The sequence below is a fragment of the Mobula hypostoma genome, chromosome 27, assembly GCF_963921235.1.
Source record: "Mobula hypostoma chromosome 27, sMobHyp1.1, whole genome shotgun sequence".
Lineage (NCBI taxonomy): Eukaryota > Metazoa > Chordata > Chondrichthyes > Myliobatiformes > Myliobatidae > Mobula > Mobula hypostoma.
In genome coordinates this window covers 39464810-39479159 of record NC_086123.1, presented here as the reverse complement: position 1 = coordinate 39479159, position 14350 = coordinate 39464810, and the positions used below count along the sequence as shown (strand labels likewise).

The 14350-nt window shown below is 45.8% G+C and overlaps 1 protein-coding gene across 1 annotated transcript in view; it reads left to right on the top strand.

The window, feature by feature from the left end:
• Positions 1–14350, top strand: part of lrrc74b (leucine rich repeat containing 74B) — a gene marked incomplete at its 5' end in the record, with an annotated part of 145369 nt that overhangs the window by 8110 nt on the left and 122909 nt on the right. The gene's annotated exons all lie outside the window — the stretch shown is intronic.

Here is a 14350-nt window from a genome sequence, read left to right as displayed (position 1 = left end):
TAATATAAGTTCCTTTCATACAGGACAGGTATTGCAGGCTGTGAGTGGGATGGGACCAAATGTGAAGTTAGACTTGGTGTCACTATTTTCAGGTTTGCTTGTTGGACAATTATAATTTAAATATTTTACCATAAACTTTTCAAGTTTGCCATTCTGTCATTTTTTTCAGATTTCTATTGTAGTTTTGCATTCATGTTATCCATTTTATTTTCCCTTATGTAAAAAGGGTGTGACCGTGCATCTGATCCAACTATATTGTTTGAAGTGTAAAGTAACAAGTAGTAAGTTCATAGTTTGCCATCTTTGTTCTGTTGAGCTGACATTATACCTTTCTGTTACTATATAATTTTCAGTCACCATGAAAATATATGTGATAACTCATCCATCCAAGTTATAACCACAGGCTTGGCCTGATGGTTGTGTTTATTTTCAAGTGTAAGTAGTAATGGTTAGTGGCCCAGTGGTGAGTCCTATGGCTTTTGTCCTTCGTTATTGGTTATGGGACAGGTATGGAAGTGATTATTCAAAGTCTCCTGGAGCATGGAACAAGGAACAAAAAGGGCAGATGATGGGGTATAGTGTGAGAGGAAGGGCTTGTCCTTGGTAATCTGACCATTGGGAATAATGTTTCCAGTGGTAATAACAGTGTCAAGTCAATTTAGAGTTTCGAGAAAGTATTGGGACCTAGAGGCAAAAGAAAATAAAATTTAAAAGTATTAGCAAGAATCCACTGATAGACCAGATGGAACCCACTGCCTGAGTGCTGCTTCTGCCCAGAACATCGGGAAGACCCGGCGGCATCACAGCGGCAGTCCGGGAGCAGCGTTAGAATCTGAGGTAAGATGCTGAACTTTAAATAACTTGAGAGACTGTTTTATGGAAGAGAGCACTGCTGTCACTGCTTTTTGGGTTAGCACTGGTTTCATGTCATGGGGATCATTGCGTGCAGGCGCTTCTGGGAAATTGCGCGAGGTTTAAGAAGAGCTCGGGAACCTTCGGGAAGGTGCGCCCGGTTTGAAAATATAACGGTCCTATGAGGGAGCGAAGAGGTGCAGGTCGGAATCCGTCTACAAAGTCCGGAGCGGTAGCCAGTTTTTCACCTAATGACTTATGACTAATGTCTAATGGCTAATGGTTGATGGAATTAATGGAAATATCAAATTGCTGCACTTGCGAAAAATAAAAGGAGGAAAAAGGAAAAGTTGTTTAGTCATTGAGTGGAATCCAGTTAAAAAACCTTCAGGTAGACGCATTCAATCCTTTTCAAGTGGGGAAACTGCACATGTTCAAAGAACAAAAAGAAATCCGACTTGACAGTGAAAAAACTGGTTGACTGAGAAACTGGAGGACCAGGAAACAGAAATCTGGGAGCTTTGAGCTGGAACAGCAGGAGCAATAATCTGTATTCCTGAAAAAGGAAGAAAATCAAGTTAAGATAAAACAACATCAAAGCATCATTAAAAAGTTGTACTTACCTTCTCACCTGTGAAAAGCCTGCAGAGGAAATCAGACATGGCTGATCAAGCTATTGGGAAATCAGTTGAGCAACTCAAGGTAGAGCGAACAACAGCAAAAAGATTATTTTCTCATCTGGTCAACGGTATTACCAGGACCTATGAAGACCTGTCTGAAGAGGAGCTCAGAGTCAATTTCAATAAACTCACAATAGAAGCCGAGAAAGTCATGGAAGCCAATGATGATGTGGAGGCTGGACTCACTGCAGAACTGCAGGCGGAGCTGAACACAGAGGAAGTAGCTGTGTTAACTGAACAGCAAAAAGCCGACCTGGCAAAGACGGCAGATGAGTGTGAGTTGAAACTAAAGGAGGTCAGAAGCCTAATCCAGGGGACTCTTTGGACCAACTTTGGAAATGTTGAATTGTTCACAACACTACAAGCAGCAGAGGATGAATGTTAAAACGTCGCTGCTATACACCCCGATGGCAACCAGAAGGCGTATGACTTCATGCTTACCCACCAGCAAGGACTGGTAAAGACAGCGAAGGAGGTGCATGGTCGGTGGAAATGATGGATCCCGCCAGGGGATCAGAAGGACCTTCAGAGTCACCTAAAGGGGCTCGAACTCCACATCCCCAAGTTGATTTCCAAGAGGGTCCACTTCATGCAGGCAAGGAGAAAGGAGGATGCTGAAAGACTAATACTGACGGTGTTGGGCTTTTCCTCCAATTTTCCCACGCCAGCCATCAGATTGAAACTGATGGCCCTTCCCAAGTTTACTGGCAGCAAACGTGATTTTCACAAGTGGAGAAAGGACTAGGAAGCACTCCAGAGGCAAGGAGAGCCAACCGGTTCAAGAGAGGTGAAAAAGGTTCAACTACTGGACAGTCTTGATGACAAAATCAGAAGAGACCTTCGCCTCACTACTTATAACACTGCAGGTGACATCTTCCGTGTTCTAGAAAACCGCTATGGGAATCAAACGTGCATTGGTATTGAAATAGTGGAAGAGTTACAGAAAATGCCAGCTGTCAGAAATCATCAGTCACGGAAAATAGTGGAATTAATTCAAGCTGTGGAAAAGGCACTTCAAGACTTGAGTGACCTTGGAGACACGGGTGCTATCAAAAATCCGCTGGTGACAAGATCAATTGAAAGTAAACTTCCAGAAACTCTCAAAAAGGAATGGCTGGTCTATGTCGCTGACAGGAGAAATGCTGTGGCACCAGATAATCAGTTTGACTGTCTCTTAGAATTCCTCAAAGGGCAAGAGAGCATATATGAGCAGCTCGTGCAACTGAGGGATGAAGAGCCAAGTAGAAGAGAAACCAGGGCTGAGCCAAGACATGCCAGAACCAAGTCCCCCAAGTCAAGCGACGACCATGCAGGGTGTGTAGTCTGCGGTGATGGAAAGCACAGTAAGAAGCTCTACTTTTGCAAACAGTTTCGAGTGCTAAAGCTACCAGAGAAAAACGCTGCAGTAAGAAAGTTGGGAGCATGCAAGAAGCGTCTCGAGGTTCATGATGACAGTTCATACTGCAAACCCGCCTATCTGTGTAAAAACCAAGACTGCAAGGATGAGCATACTCCTGAGCATCATTACTATCTGTGCCCCAATGCTGAAATAAAGAAAAGCAGCGCAGGTCAGAAAAGAGCAGATTTGGTCCAGAGGAAGATAAAGGCAGGAAGAAATATACAGAGGATCAAGAGGAGTTCTTCAGCAAACTTTCACCAGAATTGGCCAAAGAATGTCGTGATGTATTTTCAAACACAGCATCCAGAGCCTTCAGCACTGTGAAAGATAAATCAGGCCTTCTGGTGGAGAGTAGATTGCCAGAGCTGCCAGTGATTATGATGCTTCTCAAGGTCACAGCTAATGCTGGGCAAAAAATCGGGACGTTAATTGAAACAATAAGAATTCTGCAGATGCTGGAAATTCAAGCAACACACATCAAAGTTGCTGGTGAACGCGGCAGGCCAGGCAGCATCTGTAGGAAGAGGTGCAGTCGACGTTTCAGGCCGAGACCCTTCGTCAGGACTAACTGAAGGAAGAGTGAGTAAGGGATTTGAAAGCTGGAGGGGGAGGGGGAGATGCAAAATGATAGGAGAAGACAGGAGGGGGAGGGATAGAGCCGAGAGCTGGACAGGTGATAGGCAAAAGGGGATACGAGAGGATCATGGGACAGGAGGTCCGGGAAGAAAGACGGGGGGAGGGGGGTTGACCCAGAGGATGGGCAAGAGGTATATTCAGAGGGACAGAGGGAGAAAAAGGAGAGTGAGAGAAAGAATGTGTGCATAAAAATGAGTAACAGATGGGGTACGAGGGGGAGGTGGGGCCTAGCGGAAGTTAGAGAAGTCAATGTTCATGCCATCAGGTTGGAGGCTACCCATACGGAATATAAGGTGTTGTTCCTCCAACCTGAGTGTGGCTTCATCTTTACAGTAGAGGAGGCCGTGGATAGACATGTCAGAATGGGAATGGGATGTGGAATTAAAATGTGTGGCCACTGGGAGATCCTGCTTTCTCTGGCGGACAGAGCGTAGATGTTCAGCAAAGCGGTCTCCCAGTCTGCATCGGGTCTCACCAATATATATATATCCTCTCGTATCCCCTTTTGCCTATCACCTGTCCAGCTCTCGGCTCTATCCCTCCCCCTCCTGTCTTCTCCTATCATTTTGCATCTCCCCCTCCCCCTCCAGCTTTCAAATCCCTTACTCACTCTTCCTTCAGTTAGTCCTGACGAAGGGTCTCGGCCTGAAACGTCGACTGTACCTCTTCCTACAGATGCTGCCTGGCCTGCTGCGTTCACCAGCAACTTTGATATGTGTTGCTGGGACTTTAATTGACTTGGTTTCAGACACCAATTATATAACCCACAAGGCTGCAAGCAGACTGAACCTCAGAAGTGAGGAAATCACTCTCGTCGTCCATGGATGAAGGTTCAGGTGGAGACAAAGCGGTCCCTTCTAAAAATCAGAGTAAACACTCCCAAGGGCACTCTCAAATCACAGCAATTGGTTTGTTATGGACTAGACAGCATTGCAAATGTCCACAAATATGTGTTACCGAAGCAACTGCAGAAATTCTTCCCAGACATACCGCTTGATGAACTTGTGAGACCCAGAGAAATAAATCTACTCATAAGCTATAGAGAAGGTCAGCTAGCGTCTCAGAGAACCAGAGCTGTTGGAGACCTCGTGCTGTGGGACAGCCCACTGGGGAAGACGGTCGGAGGAACACATCCTGATCTCTTTGAGGAGCTGTATGTGTCGGCCCACATGTCCAAGACACATTTTGCAGGGTCAATGAGAGCAGCTGCTGTAAATACGAGGAGCTCACCAGCAGAGTCCCAGAGCAACTTCCACCAAACAAACAGGATGACATCAAGTACCAGGAGTCAGGTACTTCAAGCACCAACCGGCACTTACTGGAGTGGTGGAAGTGGGATAGTATTGGCGCAGCATGCGAGCCAAAACGCGGAGGTTGCCGCCGCGGAAACTGCTAGCTGGGTGGCAAAGGAATGACTCTTGCTGAGGAGAGGGAACTTGAAGTTGTAAGAAGAGGCCTCACCCATGTCACAGGTGACTGCCACAGCAAGGAACCACATTGGCACGCCGGATATCCTTGGATAGAAGATCCAGCTTCCTTGCCAAACAATAAAAGAACAATCGAGGCTACATTTCTCAGGACGGAAAAGCAATTAGCCAAAGAACCCGAGTGGAAAACTGCCTACGCTGCTCAAATGCATGACATAGTCGATTGAAGGGCTGCAATGAAATTGTCCAAAGACACGGTCATAAACTGGAACAGGCCAGTCTGGTACGTGAGTCACCTTATTGCTCGGAATCCGCATTCTGTCACGACCCCAGTGAGACTCGTGTAGAACAGCAGCAAAAGTTCAGGGGCTTGAATAACCTGCTAATGAAAGGTCCAGATGTCCTCAACCAGATTTGCACTGTCCTACTCAGATTCAGGGGTGGAGTATACGCTGCTCTAGATGACATAAAAAGGATGTACAATTCGATTTGGTTGGAAGACCGAGAAGTGCACCTGCATAGATTCCTCTGGTGAGACTCCGAGGATGAGGAGCTGGGGGAATACGCAATCACAAGTGAACATCGGAGATAAACCAGCAGGGTGCATTGCGCAGCTAGCAATGCGCAAAACTGCTAACCTCCCTCCTTTCACCCACCTCAAAGAGGAGCGGCAGGTGCTTCAACACGACAGCTACGTTGATGACATTCTGACATCCCACAACAATCCTTGACCAGCTGAAATACATCACAGCAAATGTGAAGCAGATCCTGAAGGCCGGAGGTTTCAAGCTCAAGCCTTGGGTCTTTCCTGAGCAAAGTGGGAGGAAAGGGTACAATGACAAGCTGGAGAAGTCCAAGGCAGAAACCATGGTCTTGCCAAACCAAATGTGCGATGATGACAACAAGACACTTGGCCTGGGCTACATAGTAGAAGAGGACTAGCTCCATGTCATGATTGCAATCAATTTCTTGAAGAGAAAGAAAAAAATGAGACTTGGCCAAGACCTTCTACAAGAGCAAATCAGAGACCAGACGCTAAACCCCCGACACAAAGAGAACTGCTCAGCCAAGTATTAGGGCTGTATGACCCAGTTGGCCTGGTAACTCTTGCTAAGCAGAAGGGAGCTATTCTGGTACGAAGGGTGTTCCAAGAGGCAAAGGGCGAAAGGTGTCCAGTCAAAGACACATTGGACATGGCACACTCAGATGGCCTCAGGGAGGATGCAATTAAGCTCTTCGAGGAGTACATTCAACTTGGCAAGGTAAAGCTCACCAGGGCACTAACTCCCCCATGTTTCACTGAGGAACCCTGGGCAATCACGTTCTCTGATGGAAGCGAGCACGCCTATGGAGCAGTGATGTATCTAAGGTGGAACTCGGACCAGGGCTCAATCGTCAGGCTGGTGGAATCTAAAGCCAGATTAACTCCCTTGGATCACAAAGGTGATGCTGTCAAAGCAGAGATGTATGGAGCAGTGTTTGCCTCATGCCTGAGAAAGTACTATGAGCTGCATAGCCGAATCCAAGTTGGGAGGTGGTACCATTTCGTTGATAGCCAAACAGTCCTTGGTGCTGTACAGCGAGAAAACTATAGCTATCAAACATTCTTTGCAAATAGGATCGGAGAGATTCAAAACAGCACAGGAATCCAGGACTGGTGGTGGATTCCTGGTCCGCAAATTATTGCTGATGTAATATCCAGAGGAGCCAGCCCTCAAGACCTGGATGAAGACTCAGAGTGGCAAAATGGGCCAAAGTTTTTGAGTTTGCCAGTGAATGAGTGGCCGATGAAATCAGCCAAAGAACCAGCAGCCACTGCCAGGGAAAGCATCAACAAGTTGCAAAAGAAGGCATTTGTTGCTGCTTTGACAAGGGCCAAGGCAAAGAAACAGGAACCAGCACAAAAACAGTACCAGGTCAAAACAGAACAATGGAGACCGCCTGCAGCATCAGCCATCCGAAGCCTTGTGGACATCAAGCGGTTCAGTGTTCTAACTCGACTAGTCAAAACAGTTGCATGGATCTGAGAGCAGCAAAAAAGTTCTTTGGACAAATTCAAGCCGTGGACGACTGTGATGAAAGTGGGAGGCAATTTCTTTGGCAGGAGTCATCTCAGTAAGGGAACGAGAAGATGCTCTAAGAGGCATTTTTCTAGCAGCACAAAAGGGCGCAACCTTCCCAAGCACCACTACAGACAGGCTGGTAGTCCACAAAAACCAAGACTCTGGGCTGTTGGTTTGCAGTGGCCGAATGCAAATCTTCAAAGAAGTTCAAGTTGGTGTCCCCATCTTGCCTGGGTTTCCACGCTGTTAACTCAGGAGGCCCACAATGAGAGTCATGAGAGTGTGGCCGGAACCTTGCTCAAGATGAAAAGAAAGGCGTGAGTCATAAGGGGAAGGAAAATTGCCCAAAAAGTTCTTGATGGCTGCATGCTCTGCAGGAAGGCAAAAGCAAGGAAATTTCAACAAGTAATGGGTGACTTGCCGCCAGAAAGAACTGAACCTGCTGCACCGTTCCACTTCACAACAGTGGACCTCTTTGGACCTTACCAAGTAAAAGATGACATCAAAAAAAGAGTAACGCTGGAAGTCTGGGGAGTGGTCTTTTGCTGCATGGCTAGCAGAGCCATCCACACAGAGTTGGTAAACACCCTATCAACCGAAGGATTCCTGATGGCCTATCAAAGGTTCACAGCAATCAGGGGACATCCAAGTAAGATCTGGTCAGATCCGGGCACCAATTTCATTGGAGCAAAGCCAGTCTTGGAGGAGCTGTACAAATTCTTGGATGGCCTGAACGAAGCAGCCCTGCAGGAGACCACAGCAAAAAATGGAACAGAGTGGATGTGGAAAATCCATCCGCCTGATTCTACACACAGGAATGGTGCTGCAGAAGCCACTGTACGCATTGTAAAGAGAGCACTCCAGAATCTTGGGAAGGAGTCTGGGCTCAGTTACAGTGAGTTCCAGACTACTCTTCACATAGCAGCCAACCTTGCCAATGAGCACCCAATTGATGCCAGGGTACAGAGCCGGGAAGACTGTATTCAGTATGTCACACCCAACACTCTTCTATTCAGTTGAGCATCTTAAAGCAGGGATTTCAAAACCTTTGACTTTTCCAGCTACCCCTACAAAAGACTCCAAGCAATGCAGTCAGAGGTGACCAAGTTCTGGAGGTGCTGGAGCCAACTCGCAGGTCCTAATTTGTTTGTCAGAAGCAAGTGGCATACTGCACAGAGAAACATCACTGTTGGGGACATCGTCTGGTTAAGCGACCAAAATGCACAGAGAGGACATTTCAAGCTTGGCAGAGTCGTCAATACTAATCCAGACAGCAAAGGCATCGTGAGGGACATCAACGTCTGGATCTTCCCAAGCTACAGTGTTCCTGTGACAAAAGCTCTGAAAGTAACAACAAGGCATCCAATCTCTGATGGGAAAAAAAACAGGAACCAAGCCACCATCTTTCATAGGGATGTCAGGTGGCTGGTTGTCTTACTACCTGCTGAGGAACAGATGGAAAGTCAAGTCAATAATACATCGTAAGAACACCAAACTGGGACCACCAAGTTTGCCTTTGAAGCTGGCGATCTCCCCAGTGTTTTCATGGGAAGATTGAGTGGGAGGTGTCAACAAACTAGAGTTTCTCAAGAGTATTGGGACCTAGAGGCAAAAGAAAATAAAATTTAAAAGTAGTAGCAAGAATCCACTGATAGACCAGATGGAACCCACTGCCTGAGTGCTGCTTCTGCCCAGAACATCGGGAGGACCCCGCAACATCACAGCGGCAGTCCGGGACCAGCGTTGGAATCTGCGGTAAGATACTGAACTTTAAATAACTTGAGAGACTGTTTCATGGAAAAGAGCACTGCTGTCACTGTGTTTAGGGTTAGGGCTAGCTTCATGTCACGGGGATCATCACTCGCAGGAGCTTCTGGGAAATGACGCGAGGTTTAAGAAGAGCTCGGGAATCTTCGGGAAGGGTCGCCTGGTTTGAAAATATAACGGTCCTATGAGGGAGTGGAGAGGTGCAGGTTGGAATCCGTCTACGAAGTCCGGAGAGGTAGCCAGTTTTTCACCTAATGACTTATGACTAATGTCTAATGTCTAATGTCTAATGGCTAATGGCTACTGGTTGATGGAACTAATGGAACTATCAAACTGCTGCACTTGTGAAAAATAAAAGGAGGAAAAAGGAGAAGTTGTTTGGTCATTGAGTGGAATCCAGTTAAAAAGCCTTCAGGTAGACGCATTCAATCCCTTTCAAGTGGGGAAGCTGCACAAGGAAGGACATAAGCCGGGAAGATGTGGAATCGATATGGGTAGAGCTGCGTAACACTAAGGGGCAGAAGACGCTGGTGGGAGTTGTGTACAGGCCACCTAACAGTAGTAGTGAGGTCGGAGATGGTATTAAACAGGAAATTAGAAATGTGTGCAATAAAGGAACAGCAGTTATAATGGGTGACTTCGATCTACATGTAGACTGGGTGAACCAAATTGGTAAAGGTGCTGAGGAAGAGGATTTCTTGGAATGTATGCGGGATGGTTTTTTGAACCAACATTTCAAGGAACCGACTAGAGAGCAGGCTATTCTGGACTGGGTTTTGAGCAATGAGGAAGGGTTAATTAGCGACCTTGTCGTGAGAGGCCCCTTGGGTAAGAGTGACCATAATATGGTGGAATTCTTCATTAATATGGAGAGTGACATAGTTAATTCAGAAACAAAGGTTCTGAACTTAAAGAGGGGTAACTTTGAAGGTATGAGACGTGAATTAGCTAAGATAGACTGGCAAATGACACTTAAAGGATTGACGGTGGATATGCAATGGCAAGCATTTAAAGGTTGCATGGATGAACTACAACAATTGTTCATCCCAGTTTGGCAAAAGAATAAATCAAGGAAGGTAGTGCACCCGTGGCTGACAAGAGAAATTAGGGATAGTATCAATTCCAAAGAAGTAGCATACAAATTAGCCAGAGAAAGTGGCTCACCTGAGGTCTGGGAGAAATTCAGAGTTCAGCAGAGGAGGACAAAGGGCTTAATTAGGAAGGGGAAAAAAGATTATGAGAGAAAACTGGCGGGGAACATAAAAACAGACTGTAAAAGCTTTTATAGATATGTAAAAAGGAAAAGACTGGTAAAGACAAATGTAGGTCCCCTGCAGACAGAAACAGGTGAATTGATTATGGGGAGCAAGGACATGGCAGACCAATTGAATAATTACTTTGGTTCTGTCTTCACTAAGGAGGACATAAATAATCTTCCAGAAATAGTAAGGGACAGAGGGTCCAGTGAGATGGAGGAATTGAGTGAAATACATGTTAGTTGGGAAGTGGTGTCAGGTAAATTGAAGGGATTGAAGGCAGATAAATCCCCAGGGCCAGATGGTCTGCATCCTAGAGTGCTTAAGGAAGTAGCCCAAGAAATAGTGGATGCATTAGTGATAATTTTTCAAAACTCGTTAGATTCTGGACTAGTTCCTGAGGATTGGAGGGTGGCTAATGTAACCCCACTTTTTAAAAAAGGAGGGAGAGAGAAACCAGGGAATTATAGACCGGTTAGCCTAACGTCGGTGGTGGGGAAACTGCTGGAGTCAGTTATCAAGGATGTGATAACAGCACATTTGGAATGCGGTGAAATGATCGGACAAAGTCAGCATGGATTTGTGAAAGGAAAATCATGTCTGACGAATCTCATAGAATTTTTTGAAGATGTAACTAGTAGAGTGGATAGGGGAGAACCAGTGGATGTGGTATATTTGGATTTTCAAAAGGCTTTTGACAAGGTCCCACACAGGAGATTAGTGTGCAAACTTAAAGCACACGGTATTGGGGGTAAGGTATTGGTGTGGGTGGAGAATTGGTTAGCAGACAGGAAGCAAAGAGTGGGAATAAACGGGACCTTTTCAGAATGGCAGGCGGTGACTAGTGGGGTACCGCAAGGCTCAGTGCTGGGACCCCAGTTGTTTACAATATATATTAATGACTTGGATGAGGGAATTAAATGCAGCATCTCCAAGTTTGCGGATGACACGAAGCTGGGCGGCAGTGTTAGCAGTGAGGAGGATGCTAAGAGGATGCAGGGTGACTTGGATAGGTTGGGTGAGTGGGCAAACTCATGGCAGATGCAATTTAATGTGGATAAATGTGAAGTTATCCACTTTGGTGGCAAAAATAGGAAAACAGATTATTATCTGAATGGTGGCCGATTAGGAAAAGGGGAGGTGCAACGAGACCTGGGTGTCATTATACACCAGTCATTGAAAGTGGGCATGCAGGTACAGCAGGCGGTGAAAAAGGCGAATGGTATGCTGGCATTTATAGCGAGAGGATTCGAGTACAGGAGCAGGGAGGTACTACTGCAGTTGTACAAGGCCTTGGTGAGACCACATCTGGAGTATTGTGTGCAGTTTTGGTCCCCTAATCTGAGGAAAGACATCTTTGCCATAGAGGGAGTACAAAGAAGGTTCACCAGATTGATTCCTGGGATGGCAGGACTTTCATATGAAGAAAGACTGGATGAACTGGTCTTGTACTCGTTGGAATTTAGAAGATTGAGGGGGGATCTGATTGAAACGTATAAGATCCTAAAGGGATTGGACAGGCTAGATGCAGGAAGATTGTTCCCGATGTTGGGGAAGTCCAGAACGAGGGGTCACAGTTTGAGGATAGAGGGGAAGCCTTTTAGGACCGAGATTAGGAAAAACTTCTTCACACCGGTGAATCTGTGGAATTCTCTGCCACACGAAACTGTTGAGGCCAGTTCATTGGCTATGTTTAAGAGGGAGTTAGATATGGCCCTTGTGGCTACAGGGGTCAGGGGGTATGGAGGGAAGGCTGGGGCGGAGTTCTGAGTTGGATGATCAGCCATGATCATAATAAATGGCGGTGCAGGCTCGAAGGGCCGAATGGCCTACTCCTGCACCTATTTTCTATGTTTCTATGTTTCTATTTTCAAAGAACAAAAAGAAAACAGACTTGACAAACAGATTCTCCTGCTTACCAATATTTTTAACATATTGTGTTTTAAATGTAAGGGGCAACATTCCTATAGTCTTTAAAACTATATTCATTAGTTGGTTGTGACATGTTAATAATCTATATTTATTGACAAGCATTTAGACTTCTTGGAACATTCCTGTTTTTGACTTCTGATCATTTATAAACTACAGTAAGACTCCTGTAATCTGGCACCCTTGAGATGATGGTGGTGCCACACGAGCATATTTTCCACACTTTTGGATGTTACTCCTATTAATGTCACAACACTTTTTTGTTTCATATTTCACACAGGAATATAATATATTTTCCAGTGAATTTGTTGACTTTTTAAAATAGGGGGAGAATTAGGCCATTTGGCCTATCGAGTCTGCTCCACCGTTTCATCCAGGCTGATCCATTACCCTCTCAGTTCCAATCTCCTTCCTTATCTCCGGACCCCTTCATGCCCTGAGTAATAAGAATCTATCAACATCTGCTTTAAGTATACCCAATGACCTTGTAACAAGGGTCCTTGATGAGATGGCTTGGACCCAAATGCTGGAGTATCCGAGGCAAGGATTGAGACACAATACCAAACTGGATTGAGAACTGAGCACAAAACAAGCACTAGGTGAAATCACTGGTAAGGCTTATGATTGAGCGCCAAACCACAGTTCAAGTGTTCCTTAAATACTCAATTCTTGAAACATGATTACCAATTAGCTGAAACCCTAAAGGGGCTGCGTCAACTATCCGTACTCCGGGGAGTTTGAGTGTCTAAATCCCGGAAGCTGATGCGATTGGGGGCATCCCATAACAGGACCTCCTCCCCTACAGCCGACTCGTGATGGCCCTGGCTGCTAGGAAATGCAATGATGGTAATCGTGGATGAGAAGTGGATGCAAGATCTCTATTTCAGGGACCCAGCACCTCTCCTCGGGACTGAATTCTTCCCAGTCTATGAGGTATTGATGAACCCCTGGAGCAATGCGTGAGTCCAGAAGTTTTTTCACCGTGAAGACCTGTTCCCCCTCAATAAACGTGGATGGTGGTGGGGCTAAGGAGCTGATGCAGACAGGTTTTAATTTTGAAATGTGGAAGGTCAAATTGATCTTTAGTGTCTTGGGGAGCTGCAAGGTGTGAGCCACCGGGTTTACTTTCCTCAGGATTTCAAAGGGTCCAATGAACTTGGGCGCCAACTTTCTGGATTCTACTCTGAGAAGCAAATCATGAGCGAACAGCCAGACCTGTTGCCCAGGCTGTAAAGCAGGACCTTGTCTTCTCTTTTTGTTCACCTTGGTCTCCGCTTTCCGGGTAGAGTCCAGCAAAATATCTCTCGCCCTAATCCATTTTTACTTGCACCGTTGGAGGAGATCTTTGACCGCAGGGACCCCAACCTTGACCACTTGTTCTGGAAAGATGAGATTAGATTATGAGGACACGCAGTCCTCTTTTATTATCATTTAGTAATGCATGCATTAAGAAATGATACAATATTCCTCCAGAATGATATCACAGAAACACAAGACAAACCAAGACTAAAAAAACTGACAAAAACAACATAATTATAACATATAGTTACACAGTGCAAAACAATACCATAATTTGATAAAGAACAGACCATGGGCACGGTAAAAAAAAGTCTCAAGGTCTCTCGAAAGTCCCATTATCTCATGCAGACGGTAGAAGGAAGAGAAACTCTCTTCCTGCCATGAGCTTCCAGCGCCGCAAACTTGCCGATGCAGCACCCTGGAAGCATCCGACCACAGCCGACTATTGAGTCCATCTGAAAACTTCGAGCCTCCGACACCGAGAACCGAGCACCATCTCTGTCGAGTGCTTCCACCCCTGCCCCGGGAACAGGCAATAGGCAAAGCTGAGGATTTGAGGCCTTCTCCTCCGGAGATTCTCGATCGCACAGTAGCAGCGGCAGCGAAGCAGGCATTTCAGAAGTTTCTCCAGATGTTCCTCCATGCTTCTCACATCTGTCTCCAACAAATCAGGATAGTGCATGGTACCTATTTAACAAATACAATATCATTTTGGAGCGGCTGCGTCGCGTCGCCATCTTCTCCTCCCCTCCATATAGAAAGGTGGAGGATAACCAGACTGGCACTCGAATGGTGACATCCCATGTGCCAAATAATGTAAGGTGTTGTAGGTGACCTAATGGTTTCAATAGGTTTCAATGGGTGTATTTAATGTCAGAGAAATGTATACAATATACATCCTGAAATTCTTTTTCTTTGCAAACATCCACGAAAACAGAGGAGTGCCCCAAAGAATGAATGACAGTAAGATGTTAGAACTTCAAAGCTCCCCCCACGCATAAGCAGCAGCAAAGCGACGACCCCCCCCACCAGCAAAAAGGCA